At 32.8% G+C, this 24,496-nt stretch overlaps 1 protein-coding gene and 1 long non-coding RNA gene across 2 annotated transcripts in view; both read left to right on the top strand.

The window, feature by feature from the left end:
- The window catches only part of LOC308651821, a 41,413-nt gene extending 17,151 nt beyond the window's left edge, over positions 1-24,262 (top strand). The window contains exons 2-3 of the long non-coding RNA XR_014022669.1: positions 17,150-17,295; positions 18,626-24,262. This is a non-coding gene — a long non-coding RNA (uncharacterized lncRNA). The remainder of the gene's footprint in view (positions 1-17,149; positions 17,296-18,625) is intronic.
- Positions 1-24,496, top strand: part of LOC308651820 (complement factor H-like) — a 224,239-nt gene that overhangs the window by 84,064 nt on the left and 115,679 nt on the right. The gene's annotated exons all lie outside the window — the stretch shown is intronic.

The raw sequence follows: 24,496 nt of genomic DNA, 5'->3' as shown, positions 1-24,496 counted from the left end.
AAAAAGTGATGTCAAAGATGTTGTTATCACATAATTAAGCACTTATGTTAGATAAGATTAACCTGAAAATATATTTCAAATCTGTGCCACAGTAAATACTATGGCACACTATACTTTCTTTTTAGCATCTTTATTTAAATTTATTTCCATACTATAATTCATACAATAAATATGCATCTCAATATTTTTGGTGTATTCATGGAATTTTTCAAGCATCATCACTATTTCCAGAATCCCACAAACAAACCTAACCTTTAGCCATTCCCCTTCATTCCTCCAATCCTTTCAATCCTAGGCAATTCCTAATCCTCTGTTTCTTATAAATTTGCCTTTTCTGGACACTGTACATAGATGAAATCATATAATATGTGTTAATTATATTTTGTTTAGTTGATCTTCTTTCACTTGGCATATTTTAAAAGTTCATCTGTATTGTACTATGCATCCATAGTTCATTACATTTTATAATTTATTATTATTCTATTGCAAAGGTATATCCAATTTGAGTTTTTATTCATCAGTTGAAGAATATCAGTTGAGTTACTGTTAATATTTGTGAAACTTTTTTCGGTTAGACATATGCTTTCATTTCTCTTGGGTATTTTTGCCTAAGAGTGGAATTACTGAGTCTGTGGTCATTCTCTTTATAATCTTTCAGGAACTGGTAGAATGCTTTCCAAATATGCAATTTATTAGGGTTCCAATATTCTTGCCAAAATATATCACGGTTCCAATTTCCTCATCATCCTCAGCAATACTTACTACTTTATTTTGATCATGAGCATCCTAGTGAGTGTGAAATTGTATCTTGCTGAGGTCCTCATTTGCATTCTCTTTGGCTAATAGTAATGAACATTATTTTATGTTTATTGGCCACATAATCAAGATATAATGATATACCTTCATATCCTTTGGTCATTTTAATTTTCTAAAATTTTTTGGTTATAGAGTAGTAAGAATTCCTCATACATTCTAAATACAACTAACTTCTCAGCTCTAAACCATCACTTGAATATAAGTAATCATCAAAACAGATCATTTAACATATCTGTTTTATTAAGAATACTGTTTGACTGAAGTTATTTTACCAAACCTCTTATCTGTTAATTGAATATACAAGATTCTCTTATTAACAGAACACATTTATAATTTAGACTTTCAGCATCTGTAGAAATTAAGAGCTCAAATATATTGCTTTAATAATCAGAGAACTAACATGGAAGCTAAGTGAAATAGTAGAGTGGGAAAAATGTTGAATGGTCTAGGAATAGCTGTAGGCAAGTTTTGAAACCATTAATTGAAAACAAATCTATACGATGATATTCAAATTTCTCTATTTAAAAAATTGAGAATGATTTTACCACTTCACTCTCTAACAAATTGTGTTTTGTATCAATAATAATTGATATTCATAAGCAATTGGAGTTGCTTGGTTGATACAAAGGGAAAAAAAGTCGATTTATGACTTTAAATTCAACAAGTACAGAAATAAATATAATCTAAAACCTAAAGTGTTCTCATTTTAAAATACACTTTTAAAGTAAATTGCTGTGTAGGGTATAGGTATTTATAGAAAATAAACATGATTTATGAAGCAAAATAGACAAACACATCAGGTCTGGGAGATTAAATGATCAGCCCTTCTAGTGGCAGACCTGCCTTAGGTCACTGTAATAATTGAGGTGCTGATTCTGCTCCAAGACCAAAACAAAGGGATTTGAGCATCCATGGGTTTGGATATCTGCTGGACAGCCCTGGAACCAATCTCCTGCTAATTTTGAGGGGCAGTCCTGTGACTGTTGAGTACTTGAAATGTGGACAGTCTGAATTAAAAGGTGCTGTCAGTGTAAATACAGACAGGATTTTAAAGGGAGTAAGAAGAATGCAACATATTTTAAGGTATTGGACCAAATAAAGCATATTATGAAAATGAACTTCAATAGTTCTTTTTAACTTTTAGTAATGTGAGAATTTTAGGAATTTTACAATTACATATGATTTTCATTATGCATCTATTAGAGTTGTTCAGAACTACTAGTATATTAATTATGGTGGAAAAAGAAAACAAATGCTTGGATTGTCCAAAAAAAATCACCTTTAAATTTTAGGTAATAAAAATAAGTGCTGGATTTAAAAATGTGTTATTGCTTGATTGCGAATTCCATGGTCTCAGCTTGAGTTTTTCTTCATTTCAGAGAAAAGCTGTGATTTTCCCACAGTAGTAAAAGGAAGGCTTGCCCAATATAACTATACTTTTAAGAGTTTTTACTTCCCAATGAGCATAGACAAAAAGTTGCCATTTTTCTGTTTGGCTGGCTACACAACTGAAAGGGGGAAACAAGAAGAGCAAATGACATAGTGATATATTTTGACTGTATTTCAGTACCTTATCTATTGGACTCCTTTTTTAAATTCATTCATTTATAAAGTAAAGCTGAATTACAAAATTTAAATTAATAAACATAAGTAAATAAATCATTACCAAATACACAGGCAATTAGAAAAAGTACTCACAAAAATGTTTTTAAAAAGAGGATTAAGAAGTCATATGAAATTGAACAAATCTCTATGAAAAAATGTCTACTCAAAAGTTTTGCCTGTTTTTTACCAGATAACATATTTCTTTTTTTTTGCTATTAAGTTATGAGTTTCTTACATAGTTTTGAACATTCTTTTCTCCCATTCTGCAGGCTACTTTTCCACCTGTTGAGTTTCTCTCTTTTTTTTTCTTTTTTTCCATCTCTTTATAAAGATGAGCATATATGCATAAGTTTATTTCTAAATTCTCTAATCTGTTCCATTAGTATGTATGTCAGTATATATTTATGCTGGTCCCAGACATTTTTAATAACTGTAGCTCTAAAATATGTATTTAAATCAGAAAGTATGATACCTCTAGTTTTCCTTCTCTCCTTATGATCACTTTGGTGATGCTGGATGTTTTGTACTTCTATATGTATTTTATACTTGCTTTTGTTACTTTCTTAAAAAATATCTTCCTCTTCAATGTGCTCATGTTTGCATTCACATTCTATGAATACATCTGCAAATTTATTTTAAAAGACTTGCTTTTTCATCATCTCTAATTGGTATGCCTATTCATGTGGATTGATTCTTCTTCCAGTTTACCAAATGCACTTTCTGCTTCTTTGCCTATCTAGTAATTCTTTAAGATGCTAACCATTTTCAACATTAGATTGTTGAGTCTGCAAATTTTTATCACCCTTTAAGATCGTTGAGTTTAATTTTGGCATTAATTTGTGTGTGTGTGTTGTTGTTGTTGTTGTTGTTTTGTTTGTTTTTGGTAACAGGAATTAAACCCAGGGGCACTTAGCCACTAAGCCACCCCTCCAGTTCTTTTCTATTTTTTTTTTTGAGACAGGTTCTCTGTAAGTTATTGAGGTTGGCTTTAAACTTGCAATCCTCCTGCCCCATCTTCCCAAGCCACTGAAATTATAGGCATGCACCATCACACCCTGCTTGCTAGTTACTTGTAAACAAGCTTTTCCTAAAATCAAACCTTATTTTTAAGCTGTGTTGAGCTATTTTTAAAGTATTATTATTCTAAAATGGTTTGCCTGCACACTTAAAATGAACTGGCCTTTCTGGAGTATCTCATGACTATCTAGGCCTGCAAGGAGATCTCTCCACTTTTGGATTAGAAATCCATTTTTTCTAATAGCACTCAAGGTTTATTTCTTATTCTGCATCTTCCTGTTTTTTTTTCTTTTCCTAATTATTATTCCTTGTGTAACCCCAAGTACTCTCATCCTACATATGTGTGCGGTGTTATTCAGACAAGTTTCCAAGGGTCCCCTATGCAGAATACTGAAGCTTTTCATGCAAAGTTTCCCTCCTCTTGGACCTCAGCTCCAGGCATTCCAGCCTTTTCACAATCTCCTCCCCTCCAATTCACATCTCTGTCTCTCAGCTCAGAGAAACTGCAATGAAGCACTTGCTTATCTTTTTCTGCACCAGAATCTTAGAACTGCCTCCAGGTACAAGGTGGGGTTTGTTTTGGGGATGATCCACTGTTTTCCTTACCCTCATAGATCACAGTCTCATACTGCCTGTTGTTCAGTCTGAAAATAATTATTTTACATATTTTGTCCAGAATTCTAAGCGTTAGAGTGGGAGAGCTATTCCAACACCCACTGCTCCCAGATGGCTGGAGGTAACACAGTTTCCTATTTATTGGAAGTATGTTTCAGGCTTTAATAACACAATATTTCACCAAAAATATGCTGTTATATGAATACCAATGACATCTAGCTTCCCAAATCTAGTGATCAACATTCAGTAAAAAGCTTCTGAAATATTCCTTCTTTCTTAAACACATCTTGCACTCAGTTTTTACAGACCCACTCTCTGTTGAATCTGTTCTGTAATTGTTTTTCTTTAAAACCTGGATTCTCATCCTCTAAACATTGCACCACACCTGGGTTTAGTCCAAAGACTCCTCTTCACTAACTACATGCAAATCCTTATGTGACTTACTCCATCTAGTCCTGTATCTTTAAAGTACATTTCTATATTTATAATTCCCAGAAGTACAATTTCAACAATAGAAACTCAAATACATATATCCAAATACCTGCTTAATATTTGTAGCTAGGTATCCCACAGGTATTTCAAACATCATATGCTGAACACATTGTTTCCTTCTCAAAATTTGCTTCTCCCTAAACATTTGAACGTCAGTAAGCATGGATGTATTATTTAAATTTCACATAACAGTGCTTATTTTTGCCTCTTCTATTTTAAAACTTACATCCAAGATAATAACAAATTACATCAGCTTTACTTTCGAAATATATCCTACAATTATCTTTCATCATCTTAACTACTACACAGTAAACTAAGCCATTATTTTCCCTCACTTAAATTATTCTTCTTGAGCTTCTCTGACTGGTCATTCTTCTTTATTTTTCTTTCTTATATCTCCTAATACACTTAGTCTACTTTCCATAATGCCTCTAAAGTGATCTTTTAAAATGTAGGACAGATCACGTTACATCCAACCATTATACTCAAAATATTCTTCAATGTATCTTTGTCCTCTTGCATTTTACTAAAAATAGCAAGAAGAAACCAGATTGTGCCTTCCACACTTTCCTTAGAAATCTCTTCAGCTCAATTTCCAGGTTTATCATTCTCAGCTTCTATTTCCATCCAATAGAACACAATTAGCCAGGTCTTCTCCACCATAGAACAATGATCAACTTTCCCCACTTTCCAATAACAAGTTCTTCAATTGCATCTCAGACTTCATCAGAAGCATCTTTTACATTCATATTTCTACCAAGATTCTCTTTCTGACAATATATGTGCTTGCTCTAAGACAACCAATAAAGAGAATCTTGGTATCAACTGTAACGTTTCTCTTTTCTTTATAGAGCACTCACCAAATTTTCATTAACATAAGCAGTACTATCAACATTGTTTCAAGGTAATCTAAACTTTTTTTGTCATTCAACATAAAACTCATCCTCTACCAACTAACCAACTGTAAAGCCCCTTCAATATTTTTAGGTATTTTTCACAGCAGTATATACCCTGATTCTAGTATTAAAATGTGTCCTGATTTGCTATGGCTACTATAATAAAGTATCACACGTGAGAAGAATTAAATTCGGAAATGAAATTTTTCATCTGGTCATTGTGAAGACTAGAAGGCTGAAATCATGGTGTTAGTGGAGTGGGATCCCTCTGAGGACTGTTCCAATCCCTCCTTCTTAGCTTGAAGATGCTCCTCTTCATGTTCCCATCACATTCTCATTGGGATTTGTTTTCAAATTTACCTCCTTAACAAAGACAACATTCATATGGGATTGAGGCCTAACATAACAGCCCAATGTGATCTTGTCTCTGTAAACACCCTATCAAATAAAATCATATTCTGAGTTATCAGGAAAAAGACTTCAACATATGGGCTTGAGAGGCAAAGGACACTATTCAACCTCATCAGAATTAAACTCTAGGCATTGGTCATATTGTTCAAACTATAGCAACTCAAGTGAAAAGTCTCCCCAGGAAAGTACGCTGGATATGATTAATATTTAAAATATATTGAAAAAGGAAGAGATTTTTAAAGGAAATGAAATGAAATGGCCTAAGTTAAAAATGAATTCTACAAAGAATAAAGGGACCAAAGCACATGAGGAAGGGAATATCATGAAGGATAATAAAAGAAAAAAAAAGACATGATAACTTAACAAAATGGAGCAAATAAGAAGGTAATAAAAAATGACCACTAAAAAATGATCTCCACTAGGTCACATTTGATGCAGGTGCCTAAGGAGTTCATAGGTTGGAATGGTGCATGTTACTTTTTTCAAGAAGATAGGCATAAAGGGAAGAAAGAATAGGTAGTACTTCCAGGAAAAAAAAAAAAGGGAACTGAAGTAATAGGTACAATAATTATACTCCAGTGGGTCGGATACACAATGTTTGATGAGTCCTTTATCTTAATAATTATTGAAATTCATGATTGTTTTAAGCTAATGTTTCAAATAGTTTAATTAATAATTCAATGTAAAATACCTGCCTTTCCCAACACTTTCTAACTCTTCCCCAGATCTCTAAAACTTATCACTATGTAATATTCTATATACTTATTTAATTCGGATTTTGGTTCTCACTTCTACAAATAGACGAATTCAATGAAAACAGTAAACTTTACTGTCAAGTTTAGAACTGTATATTCAGCTGGTATGTTAGTATTTGGGCCATAGAATACTCAATGAATATTTTTTGAATAAATGAATGAAGAAATGATGGGATGAATATTTTAAAATGGGGAAAGTGTTGTATTGGGGCACTATTTTTTTCCTGTTTAAAAGATTATGATTGAGTAATCTTTTAACATACCACATGCAACATGCAACAAATTATGTCAACTCACCTCATGAAAATTTGAAGCTGAATCACTAAGGCATGTAAACATTATGTGACAGTGTAAACAATAAATGAAGGCATGGGAGAGAAGTGTCAAATAGCAGATCTATAACTAGTTACCCATCTACCCTAAAATGTAATGAAAGTTAACAGACACATGCAATCTACACCTGATTTTGGAAATTGAAAAGGATGGTGAAGGAACAGAAGAAAGGAGAACTGAAAAGCAACCTCATGTATGTAGTCACACAGGTCTAAATATTTGTTGGTTTCAACATTTAGAATCAATCAATAGATAATATAGGAAGAATAATTTATCCACTTTTTCCATTTAAAGAAAAAATTTAAATGGTATCTAAAAATGTCAGAATGAATGTAAAAAAGACCAAAATTGGGAAATAGAAAACTAGGGGTGAAAATTGAAGGAAAGAAGAGGGAAACAAATGCCATTTTTCTTATAAGACAGACATACACATGTATTATTAATAATTTAGGGGAAACAAAGTCAACATATTCTTTTAAGGGACAGACTGGGGATAAGAAGGAGTAGAACAAAAGCAGATGCCTAGAATCCTAACTATAAATTATTCTGATTATAATTTCTAAACAGTAGCATGACATTTATTTGCAAATGTAAGTAGAATGCCATTTGAACAGTAAGCTCTTACCTCTATGGGGAGTAATTTATTGTAAAGTAAGGGGTTTTGGAGCTGGACTGAACTGGGCAGAATCCTGAATCCAGAATCTAATTAACACCTCTGAGCTTTAGTTCTCTCATCTATGAAACAATTGTATGAAATGTCTTAATGGGCACAAAATGCCTGACCATATGAAAGCTACTCAATAAATGTCAAACCTGTTCCATTCCTTTTTTCATTTTTTATTAAATGGACTTGAAAATTTGTTCTAAATTATACATACTAATGGTAAGAATGTTAACTAAAACTCCAACCCTATAAAAGCATGTAAGATTTGTAGAAAAATAGTATTAAGTTTCAAATATTTAAGTGTTATGTGATGTGAAAGGAATGTATACATTTTCTTTAAAAAGTATATATCGTGTACTTCATTGTTTTAATAACATTAATCCAGAATAATCAGAAATCATTTTGACATGAGTGAAACTATACTCAATGAGTTTTTATTTTTAAATGATTTTGGTCATTCAATATAAAGAGAAAAAAATGACTAAGGTAGTTGCTCTGGAACTTACAAATTCCCTATTACCTTCTGATTTTCCTATGAACAATGCAAAAATTTTATATAGACATAGTTTTCTCATGAAATGTAGTCCATTCCAAACCCGAGTCCTTTGTAATCCCCATTAATTTTCATTTAGTTGTTATTCAAAACTCTCCCTTCTCAAATCAGGAAAAGTGCACAATCAATTTACTGCATGTGATTTACTGCATGTGAAATGACTAAATTGTAACAAGACTGGATAGTCACAAGGAGGAATTTTTTTCATCTACTTTTTTTCCCAAACAGAACAATTTAAATAATAAGAAAAGCAAAATTTTAACATTGTTTGCTATTTAATATAATGCATAATTTGCTTAGATTTTATTATTTCTATGTAAGTCACATATTTTGGATTCCTGTGCCCACCACCTACATGTAAAAATGATTTTAAAAAGAGATGACTAAAGCCAATTGTTGCATGCAGATGTGAGAAATCTAGGAATAGTCAGTCATCCTTTTTATAACAAGTCCCTGAAAATTTGTCATTCAAAGGGCAGAAGACACTTAGGTGATATCCTTAAAACCAAGTGTAAAACATCTGAGAGACTCTCCAGTCTGCCAGAGGGATTAAGATGTAGATTCAGAGCCTCATGTGGATATGATTCCTCCTTATCTTACTATCAAAACTTAAAACTCCATTCATTTCTAGGACCTAGTGATACTCTCTTCATAGACCTTATTCAAGATGCCCCAGCAGTAACATTAACTTCTCTGTTGGATTTCTAAGAATTGAGTTGCTCTCCCAAAATCTACTAACCCCTTGCTATTTTGCTGAACCTTCCACAGCTATATCACACCACCACTTTCACTGAACTGTTGTTAGAAACTACGAAGCTGTTGAATTATACCTGTTTTCCTAGATTTCCCTTGGTATGTCTTGTATCTTCTCCTAAATCACATGTGTGAATAAGACAGCATAATTTCATCAGGTTTGGGGATGAAAATTGAATTTTAAAATATATAAGTATATAAAATATACATAATTCAATTGCAAATATGCCCATTCTTTTACTGTCCTCCGAAGGGTTACATAAAGTTGACAGGTAGAGGAACCCATTTGCTTCCTCATAAAAAGTCTCATTTTTTACCATAGTGATGTTTTTTTCCTAGATAAAATTATATTCCAAATTCTACATAATTGAAACTATTATGAAAATTGTATATACATAGGGCAAAAAGGCAAATTTACTAATTTAATAAAATACAATAGCAAATCCCTCTTGCTGTCATATGACAAGAATATACCATATTTCCACTCCACAGAGGTAGTTACTTTAAATCCCTAATTCTAATTATTCTCTTATTGCCTCCATATCTAAATATGACTCTTACTATTTCAAGATTTTTCAATTGTAAATATCTACTTGCTTAGAGTCAGATAAGAACATATTTTCTTGTACCCACCCTCACCCCATCCTCAATCATAATTTCCTACCTCCTTTGAATGTGGTTCAAAAATAATTCTGATAAGATCAATACTCAGTATTCCATTATATGATTATTATTTATAATAAAGCATAGCAGGCATCATTTTTTTTTCCAATTGCATCTCTTGATGCAATTCTCTACTTTGGCATTTCTTTAATTCTCAAATTATTCATTATAGTTGTAAATATGGATCAGCCTATTCAGGCTGTCATAACAAAATAACACAGGCAGAATGGCTTATACAAGGAAAATTAATTTTTTTCACAGTTTTCCAGCTTGAAGTCCAAGAGCAAGGTAATGACAAGGCAGGGCAGGTTTCCTCTGAGGCCTCTGGCCTTGGCTTACAGATTCCTGCCTCCTTACTGCTTCTTCATAGGCCTGCACACCAGTATCTCTCTGTGTATCCATATTTCCTTTTGCTATAAGGATATAAGTCATTGGATTAGGACGAGTCCTACTGGTCTCATTTTAACTTCATTATATATTTAAAAGTCCCGTATCCAAATACAGTCAAATCCTGAAGTTCTTCAGGTTAGGGCTTTAACATGTAAATTTTAAGGGGGCAAAATTCATTAAGAAACATTTGGCCAGAAATGGAAATCTCTTCTCAACATACACAACTACACCAGGTAACACGATTTCATGGGTTTTTTATTAATTAAAAAAATGACAGTGTAATGCATTATAATTCTTATTACACATATGTATCACAATTTTCATATCTCTGTTTGCATATAAAGTATTTTGAAGCCCAATTCGTGTCTTCATACATGTACTTTGGATAATGATATCTATCGCATTTCACCATCCTTGCTAATCCCCTGTCCCCTCCTTTTCCCTCCCACCCCTCTTTCCTATATAGAATTCATCTATTCCTCCTATACTCCCCCTCCCTACCATATCAAAATCTCTGGGATACTAAGAAAGCAATACTAAGAGGAAAATTTATTGCAATGGAGTTCATTCCTTAAAAAAAGAAAAAGTCAACAAATAAAGGACCTCACACTACATCTCAAAACCCTTGAAAAAGAAGAACAAATCAGCAGCAAAAGCAGTAGATGGCAAGAAATCATTAAAATAGAGCTGAAATCAATGAAATCGAACAAAAGAAACAAATGAAAAAAATGACAAAACAAAAAGTTGGTTCTTTGAAGTGATGAAATAGAAGATGCCATCAGAAGCCTACTAACCAAGAAAAGCCCAGGACCGGATGGCTACAAAGCCTAGTTCCACAAGACCTTTAAAGAAGAACTAATATCAATACTCTTCAATTTATTTCAGGAAATAGAAAAAGAGGCAGCACTTTCAAACTCATTCTATGAGGCCAATATCACCCTGATCCCCAAACCAGGCAAAGATACATCAAAGAAAGAAAATCTCAGACCAACATCTCTAATGAACATAGATGCGAAAATTCTCAATAAAATTCTGGCAAATGGAATACAAAAACATATAAAAAAGATTGTGCACCATGATCAAGTGGGATTCATCCCAGGGATGCAAGGTTGGTTCAACATAAGGAAATCAATAAATGTAATTCATCACATAAGTAGATAAGAATCATATGATCATCTCAATAGATGCAGAAAAAGCATTTGACAAAATACAGCATCCCTTTATGTTCAAAACACTAGAAAAAGTAGGGATAGCAGGAAATATCTCAACATCATAAAGGCTATCTATGAATGTCATGTTTTTCTCAGAGGAATTCCTCCATTCTCTATTGTGGTCAGGGCCTGCTGCTCAGTTTGCTGGTTTACAAACTTGTGTCACCACACCCATAGAAATTTCTACTCTCCTTCCTCTGGGGGCTAACCTGAGTCATCATCTTCTTTGTTCACATCTTGATTTTAGTAAAAAAACAAACAACAAAAAAAAAATTTCGTAGGAAATTCCCATGAGTTCTACATGTCCTGAAATCTTTAATCCTTACAATACCTTTCTTTCAAACATTTTACTTGACTAAAATTTTGCCAAGATACGGAATACTAAGTTGAAAATTATTTTTCTTCTGAATATTGACAGCATTTTCCTATTGCCTCCTGGCTTCTAGTATTACCATCAAGAAGTCTGAAGACATACATATTCTCCATCCTGAACTTTAAATGTTTTCTTCTTTTTTTCTTGTTATCTGTGCTCTCATTTTAGTTCTACCTTTAATGGTCTTTCTCTTATCTCATTCTCTCTAATCCACTTAGGTTTTTTCCTATTCATTGTCCTATAACAAGTGGACTTTTTGAATTTGACAATTTGATTTTGGAAAATTTGATTGGATTATATTTTCGATAATGTTGTTCACTATTATTTCTAGGTTCCCTTTCTTTAACTCTGACTATGTATATATTGTTTTGTTCTGCTTAATCTTCTGATTTTCTCACATTTCGACCCTTTTTTCTGTTATTAAGTATTATTATTCATTTTAGTATTTTGCAATATTCCAAGGCCCTGAGGTTTAACTTCTAGGCCTTTTATTGAATTTTCTATTTGTTACTCTATATTGGGCTGGCTCCCCAAACGTTTCTTTCTTTTGTTTTGACAAGTTTTGGTTTACAGCATACTATTCTTGTTTTATGTACATACCAGATTCTTATATTACTATGAAGATATTTATTATGTGAAATCTTCCAAATATATATTTTAAAACTGATATCTTTGCCCAGAATTATTTGGTGCTGCTCACACTTCCTCTGATTTCTCTTTACTGCAAGCTTTTTGTTTGTTTATTCATTCATTTATTCTTTCTTTTTCTAGTTAGGAATTCTCTCAAATGTCTCCTAATTCCTATTGTCTGAATGTATGTGGGAAAGAAGCTCTAGAAAGCTGCTCAAACTCAAGTGAATGCAGGGGTAGTTTCATGAGCGTTTTATTCTAAGGTGATCATCTGTGATACTACTCTGCAGAACTCTAGACATTATTTATGTTTTATATGTATACACAGAATTTTCACTTAAGATGGACCATGTCCTCAGATAAACCTGTCACTGTTGTTCATGGAGATAGGAACCTGGCTGCAAGGATTCTGTAAGACATGGAAGTAGGAAGAAGCATGTGATATTCAGTGAGGCAACTGGCTCCTAATTTCCCTAATTTTAGCACATGCTGAGTGTCTCTGAAAGGAGAGTATCCTTAGATCAAATTCTCTAAACAGTAAACTTCTTTTCCCAGGGCTAAGAAAGTAAACAACAATAGATGCATGGAAAAATTAAGGGAATCTGCTTTTCTCAGAGACTTTTAATTGTTATTGGTACATTTAGTCCTACTTATAACCTTACGGCATCTGGTGCCTCTATCTCCTGAGACTTGAGGTTCGTTGCAGAATGCAGCCTAATTCTGATTTGTTTCCTCTTTCAACCTAAATTTCAAATTCCTTCTGGCTCAGCCAGTTGCCATTCTTCCACCTGCTTGCTAGTTTCCAAAAATTCTCATGGGTTCTCTAACAGAGAACCAAACCGTCTGTTCTTATGGGTTTCAATCATTTTATTCACTCTCTATCAACTTAGTAGTGTCAGGAGGAAATAGAATGCAATTGTTTAACTGAAAGCTCCCAAATCCACATTGTAAAGGGTACTCTAGAAGATATCATGTATTTATTTCCTAATGTTTAGACCTCCCTTGTGACCCAAAGACATTAAAGACACTGAAAGAGTGAATGTATTGTATACCTAAGTTACACCTGAAGGGAAAAAAATTACATAAGTCAAATAATTATAGAAACGCAAGATTATGTTCAGTTCAAACTCATTTTTTCAGTGTATATGTTTGGAGTACCAAACCAATTAAGAAACTACTGAAGTAGTGCTTAAGTAAATTGAAGACAATCTGGTCTGAATGACCTAGTAAATGAGGAAAAGGAGGAGAGTAATGATTTTTTTAAAAAATACATATTTTAAATAAACTATTTTGCAAGTTTTCCAATCATTTGTTTGGTCTCTGCCCAACTACTAGATTTCTAGGGCTGCTATAACAAAACATCAAAAACTGGATGGCTTAAACAACAAAAATTTAGAGGTCTGAAATCCAGGCATTGGCAGAGTTGGTTTCTTCTGAAAGCTGTCTGTTCCAGGCCTCTCTCTTAAGCTCATAGCGTGCTGCTTTCATGTCAGTTTGGAACTCTTGTATATACATGTCTGTCTCAAATTTTTTTTCTATTTTGATATGACATCAATCCTTGCAGATTAAGGCTTGCCCTAATGGCTTCATTAAAATTGGATTGCCTCTGAACATATTTAGTACCAACGTTCACATCTGAGTACTAAGAGTTAGGACTTCAACATATGAAATTTGTGGGAACACTATTCAAATCACAGCAGCTTTCTTCAAATGAAGGTTGAGAAAATTGGTTTGGAATTATAAGAATGAGTAAGAACTTTAGGAAAATTAAAGGAAGGCCACCTTAGAGCCTGCCACATTCAAGATTTAGAGTCCTAAATTAGTGCAACAGAGTGTGCCTAATCGATGCTCCAGAAATCGTCAAAATATGCGCTTGAAGACCTCGGCTTATTTTGCCTTTCTCCCAGTCACTCCAGAGGTAATTCAGCACTCTCATTTGTCCATGAACCAAAAATACAGCTAGAGATGGGATTACTGGTTTAAAAAATATAATTGGTACCAGTACTCAATCAACATGAATAGTGCACTTTTAAAATAATAAAATTATAACACATTTTAAAATAATAGAAGTTAAACTTTAATACTTTATTTGATTTCATTATAAGTTTATAGAACTTTGACCTAAAAAATACACCACAGAGACCCCATAAATCAAATATTACCAAACCGAATTTTATCCAACTCACCTGGGGGTCTTTTAAAAATATTATAGAGATTTCTGATTCCCACTGGTGATACACTGAATAAAATTTTCATGAATGTATATTTTTTAGAAACCCTACAACTGATTCTAATGCAGACTGCCTGATCCATCTGCCTTGTTTTAGTGTTGAGGAAATTGAGGCCACTTTAACAAAATTACATACTGTAGGATATATTTAACAACAACAAAAAAAGGTCTAGTTCTGTTCTTATTTCCATCAATAGAAATCTCAGAGGATTAGTATGAACTACTTGATTATAACTTTTTATTGATACAACAATACAACTTTTCTTATATTAAGGCAAAGATAGCTAAGCAATTGTTGCTTCTCTTTAGTAAAATTTAAGGTCAATATTTATTATTGGAAGATTTATAAAAATCAAACAAAAATCTAATATTAAAAGCACAACTTATGAAAGTAGATATTAGAAACTTACAGATGATGTCCTATCTACTTCACAACGTCTGCTCAGAATAAAACAGGCCTCGGCATCATCCATCCTAAATACAGACAAAAAAGCAAAATAATTACATGCTGAAATATTAATTGGAGAATAGAATTTCAATGCTTGGTCCATATAGTACATGTAGACTATGTGCATCCTTAAGCTTAAGCAAAAGTTGAATTTCTAGCAAATCATGACTATATTTGGCTGAATAAAAAAAATTGTTGGGTTATCTATATAACTCAGTAGTTTATGACAAAAGTACAGATATTCAAACTTTATTTTCTTTTATGATTATATATTTTTATAAAGATTTTGCATAAATTAAGGGGTGGTATTGAACCTTATTTCATGACTAATTACATTTCAACTGCGATATCAGTTAAACTAAGAGGGTGGGAACAAAGCTCATCTGCATTTATAAATCAAACTCCACTGTTTATTTCTATTTCCCTGAGATAATGCATTGTTGTGTTCCAAACCTCTTCCCCTTATGTTAGGGCTTTATATTTCTTAAATTTAGTGATGCAGCAATATGCTCGAGTGCTTGATACATAATGTTTTCAAGCATAAGATGTATATTTTCAAAATTAGGGATGACTTATCTTTCTGGTACAGTATTTTAAAATAAACCTTCCCCCTCCCCCCAAAAAAACATTTTCGATGGACAGCAAAGATAAAAAAGTTCATGAAATTAATTCAAACCAAACAGTTCTGAATAAACGTTGAGCCATGATTACTAAGATAACGTTTTCTAAGCATCACTTTCAACAAAGCAAATCAAAACTCATGCAACTGACCCTTGAAACTTGTTTGGAGAATCCTATTCCTTGCTCCTTGCATGGGGAATTGTGTTGAAGAACGTGTTAGTTAACATTACATCCCACATCTTTTATATGAAATTAGGAATAGAAATGAACACAGAAATGGAAACTGTCACCCTACATCTTTATCAACCCATCCTTTTTTGAGTATTATCAGCTAGCTTCCTCTCACCCTTCATCCCCTTTCGTTTGTGGGGATTCCAGTGAAGGACTGTTTCCTGTAAGTGCGATTGCTTTTTCTGAGAAACCATTTTCAAATTTTTAATCAGACATTGATTATGTTAATCCTAAACAGTATCTAGCTTAGATCTAAACAGTTCAGATTACTTTCTGAGACCAAAAATAATCTTTCATTTATCACACAAATTAATAATGAACATTCTACAGACATTATGTATGCTTATTGGGTGAAGAACTTCAATCATACAATAAATTAAGCATTCTGTTTATCCACACAAATGAATATGAACATACAGATTATATTACTGTCTAAGCAACAATTCCTCTAGAGCACCCAAATAATGATGAAGAGAACCCTTGGCAAACACCTAAATTCAGGGATTGCTTGAGGTGCTTGGAACATCCACCATAGTACTAATAAACTCTCAGAAACACTTATTTACCAGTTTTACTTTTCATTATATCCTGGTAGTTTCTAGTGTGACCTCATGTTTTAGAAAGTGAGTCATTAAAACAAACCTCTGTTTAACTTTGCCATTTATGAATCAAAAATAATGTCAGAGTACCTAATTGCTAGGTATGCAGTCACCACTTGAATGATTAAGCAACAAAAAAGAGCTTTTACTTTTCCTCTACTCTTTTTATTATCAGACCATGCGCTTGCTCACGCTCTCTCTCTCTTTCTCTCTCTACACACACATACACACACACACACATACACACACACACACACACACACACACATGCCTTGCAGGGGGCAAAAAAAAAAAAGCTTATGCTCTAATATTCATGAGACTTTTAAATCTTAAGTAGCACATAGGTCAACTCAGGATGAACATGAAGACATGTTCAAAATGTTTCAAGCATCAGGAAACATCTAGCAAAACTAAGGCTTTTTTTTCACTTCTGAAACTAAGGACCTAGTATTGATGAAGCCCTAATTTCCAGGAGCCCACGGGCTGCCCACTCTTGCTTCACTCTGCTCATGTGGCAGAACCTCCATGCCCTAGATTGTATCACCTAAAGCTAAATTGGCTGGGACATGTACAACAGGAAGAGGACAGTTTAGAAAGACCTCTAACCCTCTGTCCCTGATCCCAGAAAACACAAGTGCTTTCTGCCTAATATATTTTTGTAAACTCTTTAAAATTTAAAACTTGACTCATTACTTTTTTCTTTGTTTTGTTTTGGTGCTGGGGATTGAACCCAGGGCCTTCTGCATGCAAGGCAAGCACTCTACCAACTGAGCTATATCCCTAGCCCTTGACTTATTACTTTGATATCTCAAATAATGCTTAGTCCAAGATTTCTATTTTCAGAATCAAAACAAAATGCAGGGACTCTGAGACTACTGTAACAGTGAGTCTGGATACATTCGCCCACCTCTGACAGCTTGGAGAATTAGACCATGCCACACTTCTCATTGCAACTTGTGGACACAGTCTGCTGAACATCTTTCCCTAAGGTAAGGCTGGGAAAGAGGAGCAAATAAACCAATTTTATATTTTTAACATTTTAATTGGACTCGTAGCAGAACTAAGGCTAATTTCTATTTTCAAACATCCTTAACACATTTTGTAACATTGAAAATTGCTGAGATTTGGAAGATAAAAAAGATATTAAAGCACTCAAAACCACAAGCTGCAAGATGGAAAACAGATAAGGATACCTACTTTGCTCTCAGTAGATTCTGATCTTTAAGAGTGGAACCCTGAAGGTAGATAACTCTTTGAGACCATTGGAATCTGTAATACCCTTCGAACTTACACATCCATTTCAGTAGGACACAAAATCACCACATAATAATCCTATTCAAAACAAATTGGGAAATGGGGGAAAAACAAGAATGCTTTATGTTGTCTTACCTAGCTAATTAAAATATTTGAATATTTTGAAATACAATAAAATTGAAATGGTCTCCTGCTTATAGAGGTTTATATATAAACTTCAGTGTATACTAAATAAATTACATTTAATAACATTACATTATACTAAATACAACTGAGACAAACAGAATTTCATAAATCATTCCTCTTTACCTAATTCAATCATATTAGTACCACAAATGGAAGCGATTATACACCACATAGTGCAAACCCTCTTTTAGCCTATGAAGTGTTAGTTGTAACTATAGAATGATCCCAACATACATACTTTGAATGGCACATAGAAGTGTTTAAGAACCAATTTCTCCTTCAAGTTATTACGTTTTAAAACAAAACTGTGATAATTATTGTCATTTGGTAATATTTTTATGGACAATAATTTACAATAATTTTTGATGAATGAGTAATTCATACAAACATTGAAAATACTGACAAAGTAAGTGAAAGAGCTTGGGATAAAAAAATTTTCAAAATATATGGTCCCTTGGAGAAAATACTAAATTATTCAAAGCGATAATATGGTGTAAAACAAAAGGATCTGTATGACTTGAAATTCTTTGGTGAACATTCACTATTTTATTGCTCTAAAATATGCCTGGTGGAAGTTTTGGAGTTTTAAGAATTCTCTATATTGATACTAGATAAAACTCATGATTATAGGATCAAAATTTTCCACAAAAGAGATTTTCCTTATTAGTTATAATAGCAAACTAGAAATTATAATAAGAAAAAATTTTAAATCCAAAATACGAATGAAAATTTCTCTAAACCACCATTTAATTGATATGAAAACAGAAGATTTTTATATGATATAATTATCAGTTTTAAAGTAAGTTTTTTAAATATAAAAATATAGTATTTAAAAGCTCTAAAAATATTCACAAATCTATGCTTTTTCTTTTAATAAAGGAAGAATGAACAAATATACTCAGCAATGTCTCCATCACCAGAACTATTTAACCCCATGACAATGATATATTGAGGAAGGACCAACAAATCTACATTGATCATGTATCCTGAAAAGTAGAAATATCCAAGGATTTCATCTGCCTAGGCAAATTAAGAAACTCTTCTGAATTCGTGTTCTTGATTCATCTAGTTACTGTACAATTTTGGGTCATTTACTGCTACTATAAATAGTACCTAGTTATACTCCAGGAAACAAACCAACAAAAATAAATAAATGAATAAAGAGGAACTTCCAGACTTCCGCATTTCCAGCAGCAAAACTTCATGAAATTCTGTAGCATTCAAGTGAACAGATGATATTGAAATGGTTCCTTCATTGTTTTATTATACTTTATGTTTAAAATTCACTGTTTCATAAAAATGTCATTTATGTTTTATCCAAGGGAGAAAAAGCAACCATTTAATTCAAAGAAAATCTTGCTTTCTCAATTAACATAATTCCATCTGTCTTTTAGATACTGAATTAAGTTTGGTCAATAATGAAAATGAGTGTGCTAAGTGTTTTGGAAGGTGTATAAATTACATGCTAGAAAGCTCATCCTCTGAAATTTATAATCGAAATGAATGATATCAAACTGCACTAAAAAACACAACAAACAACACTAATACAGTTGCTCCTTTTTTAAAATTTCCTCTCATCTTACAGCACCAATAATGTTCTTCCCAATCCATTCTCAAGTCTGAACAACCCCCCAAAAGTTTATGTATGGGAATTTTTTTCTTTGTTATTTTCACTCTCAATGCCCTACATTTTTTAGCTCATTGAAGTAGCTAAATTAATGAGTCTCCCTACTTTTTCTCTTCCAAATCATCCCACAAACTTCTGAAATAGTAATTCCACTAAAGCAATAACTTCAATCACATCATCTCCTTATTCAAAACATTTTAACAATCATGCTATTAACAAAAAAAAAAATTACCCTCTTTCACTTTTCAGTATAAATTCTCCTAGAGTCTGCCCCAACCTACGAATAAGATGTGGTACCAATCTTCATATATACTGTTGTTTCCAATTGGGTCTATTTTCTGAATTTTGTTATAGAACAGATCTGGAAGATTCACCCATTGTGACTTTGGGCTGGCCTTTACAATTATATCTAATATATGAATTGCAAAAAAATAATAATTTCTCTACAGGATTCTCTGTCCATGCAGACTTTTTCCATTATTTTCGTATTAATATCCCTTGTGTCACATTCTAGTTTACATAATAGGTATTCTATGTGTCTTATCTCTGCCACACTATATACTCTCAATAATGGTGAGATCATAGCCTTCAAGTACCTCTCATACATTACTCCCACTTCCTATAATAGCTGAATTAAGTTCATTTTGAGCAGGGTATGGTGGTGCATGCCTGAATCCCAGCGACTCAGGTGGCTGAGCAGAAGAATCCCAAATTCAAGGCCAGCCTCAGCAATTTAGCAAGGCCCTAAGCAATTTAGCAAGACCCGATCTCAGAATTAAAAATAAAAAAGGGGTTGGGGAAGTTTCTTAGTGGTATAGTGCCCCTGGTTCAATCCCCAGTAGCCCCCTCCAAAAAACATGAAATTCATTTTGAACATAATTTGGGATACACTTCCTTCCTTCCTAAAAGGAAATACTACTTGGAATACTTTGTAAGCGGAATAGAATCTGCAAGTCAGAGACCATTGTAAATAAACATTTTAGTTAGTCCTCTTTGGGGACAAACATTTAATTATATATTTCTGTGAGAAATTAGAGTTTCTGTTTCTCCTACATTTCATGTCATAGTAAGGCTGCAAGGGTAAAAAGAGTATGTACAAGCTTCGTTATGGTACTGAAAAGGAGAACTGAGTTAATCTAAAGTGGACACTCCATGGGACAAACAAAATCAGGAAAGGATCTAATTTGGTACTTAGAAAAATAGGAATATGGGGCTGGGGTTGTGGGTCAAGTGGTAGAGCACTCGCCTAGAACATGTGAGGCACTGAGTTCAATCCTCAGCACCACATAAAAGTAAAATAAAGATATTGTGTCCACCTAAAACTAAAAAAAAAATTAAAAAAAGAAAAATAGGACTATATATGCTCTAAAATAATGTGCCTTCTATTCAGTCTTGGGACTTGCTTAGATAACTGTCATGGGTACACTTCACATATTTTCTATTCAAGAAATCAATTTTTTATTTATGTTCACAATAAAACACTAAACAGATCCTAAACTATTAGAAGTACTGTCCTTCAAAAAAGAAAAATAAAGAAAAATACAGGATTTAAGATAAAGAAGAAAAAATTCCATTTTGTTCACCCAAGTAAATATTACTACCACTACCTATCTTTGTGTGAGATGGAGGTGATCATTTACAATACCTCCACAAGTCCCGTGGACAATGGCACTGCTGGCTGTCAGAAGCAGATTGATGGTTTTCACTGAGCAGCTCTCCATGTAAATTTCAGAATTCACTTTAACAGTTATTTGAACTGTCACAGTATGAATTATGGACTGAAGCACATTCTGCTTTGCTATTTCCAAAGGAAAGCTCATCGTGAATATTAAACGAGGTGTGGGAAAGACATTTTCAAATCAAATGATTTAAAATACAATACCTCAGTTTAAAATGAGCATTAAAGAACTATTTTGTTTCCACAGAGGGAAAAAAATTCCTTGAATTCAAATGACCTCTTATTTTTATTATAATACTCATATATGTGGGTACACATACATATTCATAGCTGTGACTTTTTTATTTTGGCAATATCTTGCTTATATCATAGATGTAAAATTCTTGGATCCTTTGTATAAAATACTTATGTTAAATAATGTAGGAAGACTCAAAATGAGTAGAAGATAAAACTTTTTCCCTAGAAAGTTTTACATTATACCTGCAAAAACATGAGCCTAACTATATAACAACACAATGACACATTGAGTATACTGAATTACTGTCAATATAGATTGAATATTGATTTAAAATATCTCATTATTAACTCTGTAAGCAGTTTAGAGTCTCGTCACACAATAGGGGATGACAGGGATGGGAAGAGGTACAGGACAGCCGTGGATAATGGCATGATGAAAACAAAGGCACCAGTATGCACATCAGCACAGAAGATGAGATAATAGTTCTGGGAATAACTACAGCCATTAAATTTCAAAAAAAAAAAAAAAAGAAAAGTCAATTAATGAATTGAATGTTCAACTGAGCAGTTTAAGTTTCATATAATAAGGATTAGTGTCATAGCATAGCCTTTAAAACATAAATATTCTATGGCAAAATTATGTTTAAGAAGATTATAATGAAAATCTACAGGTTGAACCAAGTCATGAGCTGGGCATTGAAGATTATTAGACATAGAGTGCACAAAACAGACTTGGAATAACGAGATACACTGGCAAGTTGGAAACTAATTTTAATAAGAAAATATGAAACACTATCAGGAAAGAAAAGGTGAAGCTCAATAACTAAAGCAAGCTGAAAAGTAACATAAAACTAAAGTTTTGTAATGGAAATTTGGGATGATTATTGTGATGCTGAGCAGTTTTGGATAAATTATAAAGATGTTCTAGTTTGAGGTCATTTATATAGTAAATGAGCAACCCAAAAGCTGGTTATAGTAATTGTGCAACTGATATAAAGAAATAGATATGAAGATAAAGATATAGATGTGTGTATGTAAATTCACATAAATATATGTGTGTATATCACATGTGTATATAGGTATATGGGATAAATAAATAACTAAATTCATGGTAATTAACAAGTCTCAGTAGAATATGTAATTGTATGACACTTACTTTGAGGGTTTTTGAAAAAAGAACATAAATTAATTATGCCAAACTATGTAAGGAACTGAAAATCACCACAATTTGAGCTTGTGTTTTGATTGAATCCTAATAGATCCTCCATAGAAGGATGACCATCCTAATCTCAACTATATTTCTACTTCAGGTTTTCAACAAAGACTATAATTACAACCTCTTTATATTCTTAAATATTAATCAAATTCATATGTATTTAAAAATACTTAGATTATAAATCTTTCATGTAATCTTCCCTATCAGGAACCTCACATGTTCCCTGTTTTCTTCTATAAGATATTTCGTCCTACAAGATACATCAGAAATGCATTTATTTGTGATCCTGTAGATTTATTAAAGTAGATAATTCTTTCTAGTTACACCAACACCTGGCAGGAAGAATGTTGTAAAAGCCTTATAAAACTTGCTATTCTTTTATGATAGAAGAGTAGGTAAGGACATCGTACACTAACCAAAGATCCACAGGAACAATTCCATTAAATTTGAACATCAGGAAAAACTGTATTTCACCTGAAATATCAGTTTGTCTCTCATCCTATGAGACTAATTATGTCTTCTTTCTTGCTCTAACTTTGTGACCCACCTCTAGCAACCATATAGGAACTATTGGAATTGGCTCTACAGCTGACTTAACTTTTCCCCATGCTATCTTTGTGTTCTGCTGTGTTTTCTGTTTATTTTATGCTATACTGCACATATTTCTGTGAACCACTGCAAATCTTTGGAAAAGATGAAGCACACAAACAGACTGGCCTAAGTGTTAAGCCGTATTAAATCAAGTAATTTTGCATTATCACTACTAAACTTCATAACATCCCTGCAAGTGAATTTTTATTATCACCAACGCACTGGTTCAGAAAAATGAATTGCTCTTAGGTACAAATATTTTAGGGAGTAGACAAATATTTTAGGGAACCCCAAAGTCCTGATGCAAAGAACTGAATGAACTCAGTCAGCAAGAGAGAGAAAACTGTTGTGGATTAACTAAAGTAGTAAAGAAATGACCCTAGCCAAAGTTCCCAAAACAAGAGGATTTTTTTAAAAATATATATATATTTTTAGTTGTAAATGGATACAATACCTTTATTTTTATTTATTTTTATGTAGTGCTGAGCATCAGACCCAGTGCCTCACACGTGCAAGGCAAGTGCTGTACCACTGAGCCACCATCCCAGCCCACAAAAGTTTTTGTAGGTTAATTATATGATCTTACATAATGTTTCTGTGATTCATGTGTGCTCGGATCTCACTTATTTTTCACCTATTTTTTTTACATTAGCCATTCTATTATTTTTATTTTATTCCTCAGATACTATTTATGATAAGTCTATTTCAAATTAATAAATAAACATGCAATCTCTGCCTTGATTGTTTTGCCAATTTTCTACTTCAATCCATTTTTTTAGACTCAATGAACACCACGCTACATTTATGGAGAAAAAGTTTCCTTCTAAAAAATATTGCTGACTTCAAAAATTATGTAACTTTCTTTTTAAACTAGCCATTGTTACACTGGCCTAGAAAATGAAAAAATTGTGTGATTTTTATGTCCTGATAAGTCTTTATATTTGTTGTACTTTGTTTCTTCTGTTATTTCAAGAGCATTAAGTGATATTAATATATGTTACAGACATAGAATCAGAATCTAATATGCTTATCAACTATCTCTTATGGGTAATATGTTGGAACAAGTTATATACTTCTATACCTTGAGTGATTCATCTGTAAAGTGGAAAAAAATTATAGAATTCCTCCAAGTTGGTGAACATTAATAATATATATAACATACCTAGAACAATATTTGTCACATACTAAGCTCTTTGTACACTCACCATCTAATAATAAATACTAGATTCAAAACTACTATTTTCACTGTATCTTCTGAATTTTCAGTGGCTATAGATGAAATACACATGAAATCATTTGTTGGGAGATAGGTAAGGTATACAAACAAATCACTGAAAATTTCCATTTACACTTACCAATGTAATCACCACATGGTGTGGCCTGTGACCAAAGCCATTATCG

The sequence above is a fragment of the Spermophilus citellus genome (assembly GCF_964194105.1).
Source record: "Spermophilus citellus genome assembly, chromosome: 6".
In the NCBI taxonomy this organism is placed as follows: Eukaryota; Metazoa; Chordata; class Mammalia; order Rodentia; family Sciuridae; genus Spermophilus; species Spermophilus citellus.
This window is presented reverse-complemented; position numbering and strand designations above follow the sequence as displayed.